The sequence below is a fragment of the Ptychodera flava genome, chromosome 5 (genome assembly GCF_041260155.1).
Source record: "Ptychodera flava strain L36383 chromosome 5, AS_Pfla_20210202, whole genome shotgun sequence".
Lineage (NCBI taxonomy): Eukaryota > Metazoa > Hemichordata > Enteropneusta > Ptychoderidae > Ptychodera > Ptychodera flava.
The window spans coordinates 40,919,673-40,936,113 of NC_091932.1; the positions used below are offsets into that span (position 1 = coordinate 40,919,673).

Sequence of the window (16,441 nt, forward strand, 5' to 3'; positions counted from 1 at the left end):
ATACCGTGAAAGAATAGAAATGAATAATGGTAATAGCAAGTTACAACAGTGTTTGTCATCAAAATGTTTTAACATCCCTGGTGAGGACCATGGAAATAGTTCTTACAAACTAGTCAAGTCCATGGCCCAAATATACTAATAATGAGGAATAATACAACATGACTTTAAAGTGACGAAGCATTTAAGATAAATGGAACCTGTATGAACTTGCTGTTATCCATCGTAAGACTTGGCTGAGAGTCCTCTATTAGCTGTATTTAACATTTGAAATTACTAGTCATATGTTGCTTATGCCTGTCGCACTTAAGTTAAACGGTCTTTCTGCTCCAACACATCACATTGTATGATTGTATGACTGTGCCTGCATGTGTGTTCTTTTTTTCTGAAAAAAAGCTTATTTCGTTCTCTCTCTCTCTCTCTCTCTCTCTCTCTCTCTCTCTCTCTCTCTCTCTCTCTCTCTCTCTCTCTCTCTCTCTCTCCATATCCATCCATGCAATTTTGAAACAAAATGTTTTTATACTATTTTCCTTCTTTATATATGTTGTACCTATTCCATGCACCATGAAAAATAAGGATTGTAACAGTTTTGATGCCATATATGGTATTCCGTCATTTGTACAACCGTGTTTTAGAAAACAGTTTGAAGGTAGATTACAATGATTGTCAAACAATGTCAAAGTGTTAAAAAGTGAAATGCGCTGACATTTGTAAATCGATATCCTCCGAGATACCCTTGGAAATTAAGACAGTGGATGATTTCAGCTTTAGAGTGACATGATCTCTTGGCGATGCAGCCAGCTCTGAGACTTTGATCATTCCCATGGAAAATTCATGACTTTAGCAGTGAAATCGTGACCTCGGTAATATCAATAGTTTCGCTCAGAGACCGACAAGGCAAGCGACAGCGTGCAGGCCAGCGTCTTTGGTGATTCCAGTATTGTGCGTGACCAACATACGTTATTATCAATTACTGACTTCGTACAGCTTTGCTTCTAAAGTACACTTAGTTTAAGATGTGGCACAAACACACACATCCACATTCTGCTATTGCAGCAGGATGTGTTCTTTTAGTCTAGGTTTGTTAATCGTTTTGACGTCATACAATTATTGCTAATTATACAACAACTACACATTGATCGAGTGCATGGACAATGGTTTCTAATTTTCATTTGGAACAGATAGAATTTCTTGATTGCGATGTGTACATGGTTAAAAAAACCAGGGAAGACAATAAATTTCAACTTTAGTAATGTAATGTAATGTAGCTATCTCCAAAAATAACACTCATGCAAATCCATTAGAGCCAACATTTACAACCTTTAATGAAGAGATGATATCACCGAAAACATGAATAAACAAACAAACGAAACAAAACAAATTTGGTGATAAGGGCTGCCACATTGACATGATTTTCAAGGATAACTAAGAGAAAGATCGTTATCTTTTACGTATTATTTTGTAATCTCTCCATAAACATCCTTCAGAAGATTTTCAAAAGGGTACTATCAATGCTTTACTGCCAAACATATCAAGAAAATCGAAGGAACATCTAGCCGTGCCAAACAAAACGCGTATACGGCATAAATCATGTTTCTGACAGTTCAATCCCATAGCGCACTGATAAGTAGCATTCTCTATGAAATTACCCCTACAGCATTTGCCTGACAACGATCGCGATGGCCATTGCCATGGTGATAAATCTTACCTCCTCCATATAATGGGTGTTTTACATGCGCGTAATTTTGTCGCTACGTCCAAAGATTAACATGGTCCTTAAGTTCTACAATCATTAAAGGTTCAATACCCCCAGGGTACAATAATCAAGAAAATAATAAATGTCTACGCCTTAAAGACAGCGACATTTTGCACCGGCCAATTATTCATTTTCCAAACTTGCTCACAACGAAACAAGGCCACAAACTGCACTATTGTTTTCATTATTCCACCTTAAATATTTTGGCATATTTGATTCATGCATTCATAATGAGAGTTCACATACAAATTTACTCGCAAAGGTACATGTATGTACATTGGCATGTATAATTTGGTACATACATACATACATACATACATACATACATACATACATACATACGTATGTACGTACAGTACAGACAGACAGACAGATAGCCAGAAACAACAGAAATTTAAAGACAGACAAACAGGCAGACAGACAGACAGATAGACAGACAAGCATCGTCACACCCTATACGGCTCTGCTAAATAATATCGACCATCCTTTAAAAGAGCAAAATATCTTATCAATGGGAAAATGAAAGTAATTCTTGATATTTTACATCACTCCGTGAGAAAAATTCCTTGATGACGATCCATAAATCAATCTTTCATTTACTTAACGATGAATTTATTTTGCGAAAGTCGAGTCACATATGAAATTGGCATTTGATGAGACACCGGTGCTTAGATGGAACTCATCGTCTCACTGAAATTAATTTATCCAACATTATCCAGCAGTTTCCCCACAGCGGACATTATCGATCTGCGCCGCCGCAGGGAATGATGGGAAATTAACGAAAACAATTTCTTGTCCTCAATGTTGGCCATTATCAAAACAGACATATTCATATATTGCAATAGCGCACGGTGTGTGTGTGTGACTGGACTGCGAAATGGCTTTATTATTACAAAAGACCAAAGCCAGTATTCATATTGTTACTTCAGAATTTCAATATGTTGCTGGTACCAACTGGTGATATATTTCTCCCAATTATACTGAGAAAATGATTCGCCTTCCATTCCATATGAATCATAGATCACAGTTAGTTTGTAACTAGAACACTTGCGCTAGAATAAAATTGCGATTATTTTGATGCATCCATAACGCGACGCGCAAGCAATAAAACAGTGGTGCAATATTTTTATTCGTCAGCATGTTGGTGCGATGGGTTCTGTCAATGATACCCTATGTGTACGTACTTGAGAGTCGATGACGATAAACCAAAATGGGATTGATATCACCAAGAAGACAGTGTAAAACCTCAGTCTACTTATCCAGCTTAGTCTTTTCTGTCAGGAAAGGACAGCGTAGCCTGGAGCCATGTACATAATTCCAGAGTAACGCTAGGTCTAAGATAACTGATGAGGCGAGTCACCGCAAATTGACATCAATTTCACCGTTGCCTTATATTCATGGTTTAATGGAGAACAAATTAAAGTTGACTTTCATTTAACTTATCGAATTTTTGAAATTGAAGGAATGTCGGTAGAGCAGAGGTTACTTTGTGCGTAACTGAGACACTCAGCATGAATTCAATGAATGTCGTTAACCTTATGAAAGGGATACTTATGGAAACATTTGATCCACAGTCCCTCCATCGCTGTGTTTGATCGTATTAACTGAAGCTGTACAAGTTCAAAGCAAACGGCATTGTAACTTGAAGCAAAGTCATATTATTGTAACATGGTCAATTTAAATTTACGATAAACTTACTGAAGTTAACGGGGAGGAAAAGTACGTGAATGAGTGTGTGACTTTGCGGATGACGTTGAAAACACACTGAAACAAACACCCTCTGCTCCATTCATCAATCAAGCATATTGAATTGAACCGATGATCCGCTGCAGAAATGTCAAGGTTAGGAAAGGAGATAAGCACGTCCGCTTTGTTATTCGATGTGTTTATCTAAACGACACACTGCCATTGGACATTTGTTTAAATGTTGATTCTGCAAATTATATTTCGGTAACAGTACGCCTTGATCTCATGGGATTACTCACCATCAAGTATTTGATAGGATTGTGTGGCCCACGGCGAAGAAATTTAAACCAATTTTATATTATCTCCTAGCAAAGCGCAGACCCTATTTTAAAAGCAACTGGTATACGTATGGACAAGCAATCACAATACATATTGATATCGTTATTTGGAAGTATTTTCACGGATTGAAATACTGTGAGAGATCCGCGAGGCTAGGGTATTAAGTCAAGGACGAGAGAATTAACAATGAAAAGTGATATATAAATATTTTAGACAAATCACGATATCGATTAGGAAGATTTCATTAAGATCATGGTCTGAAGAGTTTTCATGTTCTATTTAATCCTTTGATCGTCTAATTGTCAAAAAAACGCCCAACGGTCCGGACACATGCACGTACAGAATTTTACAGAAATTGCCCCTTGGGATGTTCATATATTTCAATATCAGTTTTAATATCATGCATTAAAGTGAAAGATTGGATTAACCGTCCAAACTTAATTCCATTCCAGGGATTCTTTGACTTTGCAATTCTTTGATAACGAACTATCTTTGTTGAATGGATTGCAGCTTTCGTACTGAACGTTTCGCAGAATTTTAGTTGGTGGCGCTATATAACGTCGGGCCTTTCATTTCTTCAGCGGATCCGCATCCGAGCGTCATCCATTGACGTCCTAAGAGACATTCTTGTCGTTTTCGTTACTTTAACACAGTAGAAATCAAAATTCGGGATCGCGCTGTCACGTTTAGCGTATACAAATATCAAAATCTCTTTCCGCTTCAGTTTTTATTTGCACAAGTACCAAAGAGTAATTTGACCCAAAAAAACTGGGACAAAACAACACCAAACTTTTGCCATTAGTTTTGTTAATGTTATGCATCCAAATAACTTTATATCGATCTTTTGTACAGTTTGATGACCAGTTTCCTCTAGTTTGTTCATCATATTTTCACACACAGTGAACATTACGACACAAGACTCTATACAACAATTTTCAGCTTTATTCACATTCTTCATTGCCCTTGAAACTCACAAGGCGGTATCGGAAAGTGATCATGTTGTCGTATTATCAACGCGGGAGCCTTACATTTCGATAAAGAACAACCTCATAAATTTCAGGTAATCAGAAACATTTTATAACGTGAACACTGCAATAATCAACATTCTTATATTGGTAATACATAAATTAATCCAGCAAGATATTAGTATATGGTCTAGTACACATTCTGATAATTCCCATCCAAGTGACCTTTCGATGTGCCCTCTATGTCACAATGAATTGATCAATAGGTAAGTACATTTCGTCTATATTTGCAGTGTCGAGCACTCACGCCACACTCCTGATAACATATACAACTGTAATGGATTTTTTAAAAACCTTATAGAAACCAGAAAACCCCGACATGTCTTTCTTTACGGGTTATGATGAATTTCGAATACTGAGATAAATTGCCAAGATCGATTTTTTAGAATTGTGAAGAGTGCCTATGATTGACACATGTCAATCAGACGATTCCGTCTCTCAACCGACAATGACATCATCTGACACAATTGTGTTATCACCAGCTGTGAGATATTCAGCTTATAATTATTAGGTCTGATACCTGCCATTGCTAAGGTCTGAAAAAACTCTACTATTTGTTCCTTTATTGAATACAAATTCTTATATTTCATTTTGTCAAAGGATTTATATCTCTCAAAATCTAAAATGTTTCCACATTGACTGTGATTCTATTGCTGTATAAGTGCATTAAAAGATACTTTACCATTACCGGACAAAGTCCATGTTTGCTGTTTTTGTGTGTCCAGAAAATATGCGTCCAGAAAAATTAACCCCGTGAAGAAGAACGCGCCTTGGGGACTATCCTTCTGACAATCAAATGTTATTTTACTTTCAAGTCTGCCGCTTGCGTGTTCTTATTGTAGCCACGGGATAAATTAAGTTTTCACCGCAGTGTTTTCGTGATAATCCAAAATAGAGTGGGGTTTACTTTATATGCCTTTGATTTTTATGCACTATTAAAGGTGTTAGACGAAGGTGCTTTTCAAGGAATTGTAATTGTGGCGCCATATCATTTGAATGGAGACTCGGAGAAAAAATCGCAGACACGGATTCGAAGGGTATTGCTAAGGCTTGTCAATGCAGAAATTTCAAGCGGAAATCGTGAAGCGTGTTCGCTACAGAAAGGAAAACCGATTTTTTGAAGGTTCAGCAAACGCTTGTCACGTGACTATTATGCAAATAATGATTGTGTACTGTGTACGATCGGATTTCCAAATACCAGGGCTTTCAGAAAATATATACTTTATCGGGGTTTTGGACTTCTATATCTGAGAAAAAAATAAAATCTGAAAGTGTCTATAAGGTACAGCGGCGATTTTAAATTTCAAATATCAGTGGATTTTACATTATTTGTTTCTGTAATCCGGGGACCCAAGCTTTGATTTGTAAACCCTGATTTCGGTTTTCATTTGGAAAGAGAATAGTTTAAAGTTCTAAAAAGGTAAGTTTGAGCAAGGCTTTACAACTTTCTTTTTCAAGGTCCATATTACCTTGAAACCAACCAAATGTGGATGTAAAGTATGAACATGCTGTACTCTATAAAGTTCTTAGCTCACTCCCATATTCCGATCAATATCTGCCACGGAACAGATGGTATATTTTTGGGGCAACTCTTGAGGCACGTTATAATGCCTAGAATAATAAAAATGACTTCTAATACAATCCATCCATCCATCCATCCATCCCATCCCATCCCACCTACCCACCTACCTACCCTCTTGCAACTTAACAAACTCTACCAACGGCTACCTACGTCGCTCATAAATGGAAGAACTACCAGGCTGGAGGACGTTATCACAATTTAACTGTACTCTTGCACCATCACACAGAAACACGAACTATCTTCTCAATCTACCATTCAATGACGAAAAAACGCAACGTACCTTACTGTACACCAGCCGTTCCACAGTTCAGTCCAAAGAACCAGCAAGGGTCGTGCACAACAAATCCAAGATCGCAGCTGCGATGATCTCACTCAAGAAAACTGGCTGATGGCATCAACGAGCCAACGGGTAACAGCCACTGTTACTGCACTGACAACCACTGCCATCATGACGAATGTTGCATTAACTTGATGGGCGACAACCGACATACGGTGAGCGAGCATTTGCCGCAACCTTCATGGTGAAAATTTGCATATTACACGCGCACACCTGGAGTGTTTCATGTCGATGGCCTCGCTGTAAAGTGCATGACTGCACAACGAGCTGATAATGGAAATCGCTATCTGTGCTTTCGTATAATACGTATACATGCACACACAGGCTACGTGTTTCACGTTCTGGGATTCTGTTGTTTATACATAGTTGTTGTAGAAATGTTTTTAAGGTAGTATGAGCCTAGAAAGTGAAAGACTTCAACCTGTGCTCAAACTTGCCTCAGTGAAACTTTCAACCTTTCTCTTACCAAATCAACAATAAAAATCATGGGTCACATCGTGCTTAGTTTGGCATAAGAGAAAATATTACCTAACATTTAACCGATATTTGAAATTCAAAATGGCCGCTTTACCTGCGTTAACTCTACGGGGAAAATATAATTTTCGATTTTCGAAAAGACTGAAAATTTTTCTTTCTCCAAGAGCTTTTAAATGAGCCTAAACAAGTATAAGAAAAGAACTGTAAAAATTTAAGATTCCGAATATCTGTCCTCGAGGTGCATCCTACCTTAAGTAGGATGAAGAACAAAAGCTCTTAATTCGCAGTGACAATCTTCTTCACAATTTGTTTATTAGTTCAGGCGAACTAAGAAGTTACAATAAAAAGAAGGACAAGGACAATGAAATTTCCTGGGTATTCTTGACAAATTTTTGAATCGTTAGACTGAAATTACTGGATGGTGTAAACTCATTATAATTATTCACAACGATAAATCGTTGTCTAAGTTCAAACCAACGTAAAAGGTTACTGGAAAATTATTGACGGTTGTGATGTAAAGTGTGAGTGAAAATATCAACCCTGTCAAGAAATATTTTCACCGACAGTGATTAATTGTATAGCCTTAATTTTCATCGGCGTAATGACCTTTTAGTGAAAAATACGCATTTATAATCTTACAAAATGTTTAACTTCTGACAAAGATGATATATTCATATTTATAATTGGAGTTCTTGCATTTGTTATGTAGTCACAGATTAAATACGTATTGACTTAGTTTGGTGCTATCGCAAAAGATTTGACGGCGGAAGAACTGCTTAGACTATAGGGCCTACATAAAAGACGGTTGTGATTTTGTCATAAAACACGACCCTATCTACTGCCTTCTTACCTAAAACCCAAAATTTTAATATTTCTTTAAAGAAACCTTCCAAAGTTTTAAGGACGAGTTGTAAATATGTCAGTCAAGGTGTTCTTACGTTCAATGTCATCTAGGGTTTTTCACATTCTGCCTTTGATGTGCCTGAAATGAAACCCAATTGTTGAAGAGAAAAAACTTAACTTTTCCATATTGCTGTGTCAAATCTCGGTTTCGAACTGATTGAAAAATGTCTTGGTCACTAGAGAAACAACGCGAAAGACGGCATGATCAGATCCACAATCTCTTGAAGACGTCCACGTAAAACCCGATGTCCAAAGAGTTCATTACATAATTAAAACTCGAAATTTAATACTATAGTCGAAGAAAAACTGAGATTTGTAAAATGCTGTTTGTTATTGATACCTAGGCCTCTTATCATCAAACGGTATGTTATTTCCTTCGTAAGACGATCTGATAACATTAGAGACTACAGTATCAAATATTTAATTTGACAATCGTAGTTATTAACATTTCGAAATTTCAAAACTTAAGTACTTGTGATTCATACAAATTATTTCTCTCATCATAATACGTGATCGGTCGTCATGACAACATGATGAAAACCATTCCTTCAACTGATGTAGATAAAAAAGACTGCAGTGAATACAATGGACATCATTAACTTGGCGTTAACGGTAGTGATGAGTGCATTGTCCCGAATTTCCAAAGATGGATCAAAATTAAAACAGTTTCCCGATGCAGTTGGTCTAACCTCAAATTTCCTATCACGGCAAAATTCAACGCCATCAGAATTCAGTTCACCTATCGTCACTTCCTCAAGTGTCGCATTACGGCACGCATTGAACATATTGTTACAAAAATCATCACAGACTAACAAGATCTGATGTTTAAGGAACAAGTGTTGCTTCGGCGAACACACCCAACACATCAGGTAATTCAACCATTTCCGACATTCGTTATTGGCTCCAGAGGGCGCTGTGATGTCGAAGAGAACGTCGATTTCGCCTTGCGTGCAGCAACAATTATCGCTGTACCAGGAGCAGTTGACAAGGTCGTCACGGCTTTGAGGTAGTCGATTGTCAAAATATGGACAGTAAGCGATGTCTTTGTCGGAAGACGACGATTCAACGCTATCATCTCCTGAACAACCTACCAACAGAAGACAGAACAATGCCAGCAGTATCTTCCAGTCCCCTGAATACATCATTGTTGTCATCAGTCTCGTTTAGGGTTTTCTTCACAAATATTCCATCTTTAGTTTCTTTTCTCCTCTGGTTGAATCAGATGATAAATTTCAGATGCAAACTAATGTAGTTCGTAATGGATGTTGTCTGTATAGCCCTTTAATAAGCCCGGCAGATCTGGAAGACACAAAAGTAGTGATGTTGAATGTGATAATCAGCAATTTCAATGGGTGACAAAAAATAACTGAACGTGAGATCTCGACTTTTTTGTCAAATGTTGACAGTCAACTCTCGTTTGTAAATGAAGATTTATAATTTTCTTGAAATTATTACTATTATTTTGAAAATCAAATAACGGCATTAAAGATAAACTCATGAGTTTCATTCTCTTCTGTCAACTGTACCCTCGATCAAACCGATCGAGGAGGAGGAGGAGGAGGAGGGGGAGGAGGAGGGGGTATTGGAGGTTGTCTTTTCCCCGAGTGATGAAAAGAAAGTGATCGATACAGAGAGGTGTATTAATACAAGTATAAAACATGGATAAAATGGAAGTGAGGGCGTTTGCAGTGCGTCAAAATGTAAATTTAGGTGCGGCGTTTCATTAAAAATGATACCGAAATTTGCCTCGTCTGTAACTTAAAGGTGGAGCCTCCCTTTAAAACGACGCCAAGCTATGGCGGCGTTCACTGTGTAAGTGGATACCAAACAGGCAACACGCGGGCACACGCTCCAGAAAATGCCACTGTTTAGTTTTTTTTCCGGCCACAAAAACACAGACAGACTGCCAAGCGGTCAGTGCGAAGCTGCTGCCGATCGAACTCCGTGGTTATATTCAAATTCTAACGCGACTCGAAAGCAGTTTTTTAGGAAATTTGAGCGTTGGTACGTGGTGGGGAATCAATGACCGTTGGCGATTTGAACCGACCGTCAATCAAACGCTTGTATAATCTCAGTTTGCAGGAGTAGCAAAAGGTGACAAAAGGTTGAGATCAGTTTGTATAATTAATGTTATAGAAATCAAACATCGTACTGACCAAGTGTTTGACTGGGAGGAGAACTCCACTAATGCGAGAACCTGGGATTGAAAATTGCGGCTTTAAGCCAGAGGTAAGTGGGCAGCTGTCTGGTGATATCTAGTCTGCCTAAAATACTTTGGCTTCTTTACACTAACAGTTGTTAATATCATGAATTTATACTCGTGACATTTAAATGACTCTTTTCGAAATACTTTTGCGAAAGGAATCAATAAACATATGGGTTTTTATGCAATTTTATTTTACCAAGTATTTCATCATTGCAACCTTTTTCTATTGTCTTTTTTCGATTCCACAGATATCTTATCACGAAATCAAATTCCAAGATTTGTTGCAAGTATCCAAAACAATTTTAAGCTTATTCATATGGAAACTAAGCATAAATGCGACTGTTTTCGGGAGTGTATATTAACCCTATTTGGTTTATTTTTCGAAAGCATTTACAAATAGGCGATGTTCATCGATTTTAGATTCAAACTTCGAAATTGTACCTTTGCGTTCCATTGGTAAAAATAAGTAAGTGTAACGCCGATTTCTGTGTAATATAATAATATTCAGTTGAGTTGAGATGACAGTTTAGACAGGTTGATTTATATGTTGCACAGAAATTGGAACCGCCAGAATTAAAGAGTAAATGAAAACGAATGCAAGCGTTACGAACACAGAGGCAATTATCATACGTATGGGAGTTCATTAAGAGGCAGTGGAGATCTAAAACATGCATTTTATCTCTCCCTTGACACACAGCTATCATAATGTTAAAAGCATCTATTTATAGCTTCCTCAAACAACCTCGCTAATTTGGGATTAAGTTTTCAGCGTCTGAGAATGTCGGCGAGTTCTCATTCGTGTGATCGAAAAATTATCCAATCGACGAAATATTAGAAAGCGGTGGTCGAATTTGAAAGTTATAACGAGACCATTTGACAAGTGCTTCCTTGAAGATAATTATAATGTTAGATAATTAGTTGAAAACGACAGTGAAATTTTAATGAGTGGATTGGTTCTTGCGTTTCGAACTTTGCGTACTCGACTGAGAAAAAAAATACTTGAGTCAGTAAATTGATTATGGGGACAGAAGCTGTAACTTTTGATAATTTTTTAGCTGTTTTTGCTTTTTTATGTAAATTGCAAGTTCTTATTCTACTCCCCACAACATGTTTAGCTTGTCAACACAGCCTCTATGTGACCTACATCGTCATTGTTTATATCTTAATTATAGTCCGGACCAGAATTCAATTATCAACAATATCAATACAGTTTATGCATGTACTGGCTGAGCTGACAAGCTGAATGCTATGTGTCTTATCACGCTTTGGGAGTAGAACAAGAAACTGTAGTTGACAGTAAAGAAGAAAGCAGTGGAAATACCATCCACAGTTACATCCAGGACCGTAGCCTGAACTTAGCTTTGCAAGGCTAGAACTTAGCTTAGCAAGGTCAGCAGTTTATTTACATAAATTTACATATTTAGGGTGTGGAAAATTACAGAGGGGCAGCTGTCTTCCCCGAACCCCCACGCTACGGACCCGGACGGCTAGTGGCGCTTTAAACCTAGCGCGACTTACAATTTCCTTCATCCCGTATTACCAAGATAAGTCCAATAGTTTAATAGATATACCTGAAGAATCTCTAGCTATAGAGCAAAACAACAATCCTCTTGGGATCTCCTGCCCTGTGATACTATTATATATATATATATATATATATATATATATATATATATATATATATATATATATATATATATATATATATATATACTCTATCTGAGGATTGCAAGATGCATGGAACTTAAGTAATAGATTTCATTACTTTGTACTTGAAGTAATCTGCTTATTTATAACGCTCTGCTTTAGCATTGAGCACTGTAATTTCCCACGAGGACATCTGTATACTTCGAGATACACACACACACACACACACACACACACACACACACATATATATATATATATATATATATATATATATATATATATATATATATATATATATATATATATATATATATATATATATATTTGAGTGTGTTTGTGCATAATATGTTTGCATACTTATTATTGTTTTGGTAAACAGACGTATAAGATAAGAAAGACGGGACGCAACGTACAGATTCATGTAACACAATTTTAATGTCTGGTGTGTACTAGAATTATATCAAGTTTCCCTGAAAATAGGACTTTGCAAATATAGGGCTTTGAAAATAGGACTTCAGACTATATAGGCGGGAAATGCAGATAGCGTCAACAACGTTGACCACTTCAACTAAAATCTCTGAACAGTGTTCAACATACCACAGTGACGGTGAAATAGTTGTCCATCGTTTGTCAATAGATACTTAGTTTCTCAACATGTTGTTTTTTGCATGTTAGATAAGCAGCAGGTTGCTTGTGTTGTCAGTATGAGGCACATGTGGACAAACCCTTGACACACCAAACATATTTCAGATTTTATTTGCGGTATCAAATTTAACGAGATATTGATACCAATTATGTGAGCGTAAAGCGCGCAAATACGTAACGATAAAACCAGTTTTGCACATCTGTTATATGGCTCCTGAACGACCGTCTCTTATGGTTTCTTGGTAATGGGTCGTAAATTGTAAATCCTTGTCAGTTGAGAATGTCGCATCTGCAATTATGTGCTATAAATATGTTAAAAATTTGTTAGCTTGGGAGCACACTTGGGTTGTTCTCAGCATTAGATATTAGTTGGGCAGTTCAGCATACTCAACGTCGACACATTACGACATTCAACCTACACGTCTTGAGAAGATCACATGTTACCGCCTTTAACGTGGCTATCGTAGCAACACTACCTTTCCCGTTTTGATTGATTTTTGTCAAAATAGATAGCCAATAAATGCAGAACAATTAAACAGCAGCATACGGACCTTGGCAAAAACCTGTCGTAAGACACGCAAAGAAATATTCAGGCTCGGTCGGTTTCGCAAAGAAATATTCAGGCTGAATCAAACAATCAGAAAACCTCAACAAAAGCATGAAACTTAGACAGGTCTATAACTCAATGGAATGAATCATGATAAAAAACCAAATAAAAATAAATAGCATATGCCTAAATCAATGCATGCCATCATAACATATATTATGTTTCTTTCCGAAAATATATCTTTTGATTTGCGTCTTCAATTCTGTGACTTCCTAAAAGAGAGTTTGGTCCTTGTCCTTCACACAACTCCTAGGCTATCAACAAAAGCTCACTTACCGACAATTGAGGTTGTCAGATACGATGTAGGTCGTACAGTATTGTTAAAATAAAGCGTCTACGACGGTGTTGACAATGCAGATTCTCACAGGTCCGTGTATTCGGAGCATATATGTCCCAGTTCAATCTTTTCGGACCAGATCTAGATTTCCGCCAGAACTGGACGAGGCACGGACATCGACGTTGTTCTCGATCCAACGTTGCGGTCACAAGCCGTTAGCTTTCACGACACGTACCGCAAAGACATACACATACACTAATTAGCTCATGAAAATGCCAGCACACTGCGAGGTCAACTCTGACTTGGACCGATAGTAACGTTCACTTTGCTTAACTACTCTAATCTTTACGAATCAAACCATTCGACATGCGTGTCCTGGCTAGCGATGAACTCTTCTCTTTTAACAACAACGAAAGGAATCTTCAGGTTGAATTATTTGCCGTTTTGAGTCGAAGCCAATGCCCGTCATTGAATGCTTTTGTTGTATATTCTGCAGACTATACTTCTTATCAATGCTTTTATCACTGAAATCAGGGAGGCGTCATCAAATACCCGGATGATAACATTCTACACTGTCTCATAGGATGATAAAAATTCTATGAAAGCTCAAAGGAAGCAGGCTTTCGATCATATGACAGAAGGGTAATCGATCAATTGGGAAATATTTGACATCCGAAATGAGAGATTTGTCTGCGATTATAAGATGACACTGTATGCTTACGAACAAAATTGTAAGCGTCTTCAAAACTTGTCCAAAATAAATGGAACAAGCTCTGTGAACCATTCCTTTATTTTGCTTTCTTTTATCGTCTTGATTTTCAACTTGATCGCACATTTTGAATGGGCCCATGACAATGTTGCCTTACAGTCATACTTTTATGTCACGTTTTTCGCAAAATAAATAGAATGTCTGATAGCTGACTTGCAATACAACTACCAGTGCATTGTCTACCAGCCCCCTCTCAGTATTCCTGTATTGATACCTTTTAACGACCCTGTTCCCTCCTTGAAATGATATGTCCCAAGCAAACCTATGTACTCACCGAAGATAAATGTACACGCCGGTGCAGTAAGTTTCACATTCTCGGGTCATAGGTCATATACGAGAGGTAACTGACCTAAACGGTCAAGTTTGGAATTTATATTCTCGTGCTGAATTCGAAGTCATCTTCAATATTTTACCAAACAGATGTAGAAACTACAGTGGAAAGAAGATTTGCTTTTACAGACGATGAAAGGTTTTTAGGTTCGATTTATACGCCTGTTAAAAATTTTACGATGCATTAGCGTCTATTTTGTATTGTCAGTCGACAGTTTACAAGACTGTAAACGGCTTACCAAGCCCCAAGGAATACCTGTCACTCCATGAGAGTCATCATTGTCTGAGTGACAATAGACAGGGTCAATGTGTCACCTTTTATTCTGTATGATAAAAGGAATGCCGTTAAAACTCGACACACAACACATGTGTATACGTGGCGCTTTTGTGGTAATATTTGCATTTTAAGTTATTAAATTTCTCCTGTATGATGATATAGAGTAATATATCTTGAACTGCTTGTGTAGTGGATTACACATTCAGTCCTATCATACGAATGAATGTTATCCAAACAGAATATCTATGGTAAAGGACAGAGTAGAGAGCGTGTACAGCGTGTAGTACTTATTGGTTGCCGACTCAATAATAAATTTCAGCCCAGAGTGAAATGTCGAAATGTACTATTGTATTTAATGTGCCATGTCTTTATGTGATCAACAGTAGGAACACATCGATTGCACTCTCCATACTCGAGACTGAATCAATATTTACTACGTACCCGCTGACGAAGCCATAAAGTCTTGGCCATTGTGTGACAGTAAACACCGAGCTCTTGCCTCTATAAGTTGTTCAATTGTTGAGTTCCCGTTCAGCAAACAGAACAATCGACTAGTCGCAGTGTTGTAGCCCGCGGTTAACTCAGCGTCATTGTGTGGAGGATAAACGACTGTGGTGAAAACCGCGACTACAGCGGTGAATCTCAACAACTGATATGACAGGGGTGAATCAAACCTATTTTCTTATCTTCAAAACAAATCGTTCACAAATCTGTAATGATTTAATATGACTTACAAATGTTATTCATGAATGAATTACGTTCCCACGACGTTTTCATATGTTCTCTTCATCACAAAATTTTCGTCTGAAAACAAACAGCTAATCTGATGGACTTTAAAACACTCTGCAAAAATATGCTTTTCTGCTTTTAAACGTTTGAGTAAGAATTTGTGACAGCAGATTCGTCACGAAATCTCATGTAGGATTAATTTTCCAGGGGTATGTATAAACAATTTAGGACAGAACTATTTATTATTGACAACGATGTATCGTATGCAGCCTGGAGATATTAATCTTCAGATTTTAAACGTGATGGTATTTGCAAAATAGAATGTGCATTTCTGTTCCTCTGGCAACCGAGCGAAAATGATGCTTTATTCATACCGATGTACCGACGAGACAGGTAGAGAAAGCGATTTTTAAGACAGACGGATGGATTAGTAGACAAACTGGCAAACAAACATAGAGATCCGTAAAAATGTAGCTGCTTGCAGGAAAATGCATAATCTTTTAATGAAAGATGGGTATGTGCTGCGATGTATTTTTATGTATACATGGATACGTGGACAGTTATCACAGACAAAAAAGATCAAGAGATATATGGCAGCGTGACTGTAATTTTGTAGATCATTATTTGATGGCTTTTGAATGATTATTATTAAATCAAAATACAGAACAAAATCAATACAGACAACAAAGTCAAGAATTATTGTGTCGGGATAACACAGAAAAGTTAAAGTTAAAATTATCTATCTGAGATAATGGAGAATAAAAACATCCTGGTTTGGTGCTGTTCTGTCAAGGATAACATACTAAACTGTCAATTATATCGGCAAGACAGTGTCATCCCGACTACTGC

At 37.3% G+C, this 16,441-nt stretch overlaps 1 long non-coding RNA gene across 1 annotated transcript; it reads right to left on the minus strand.

Annotated features, from left to right (window-relative positions):
- Positions 1-7,492: 7,492 nt before the first annotated feature.
- Positions 7,493-14,044, minus strand: LOC139133952 (uncharacterized). Its single transcript, XR_011552684.1, has 2 exons — positions 13,487-14,044; positions 7,493-9,401 (listed from the first exon to the last, which is right to left on the minus strand). It is a non-coding gene; the product is annotated as an uncharacterized lncRNA (long non-coding RNA).
- Between the last annotated feature and the right edge of the window lie 2,397 nt (positions 14,045-16,441).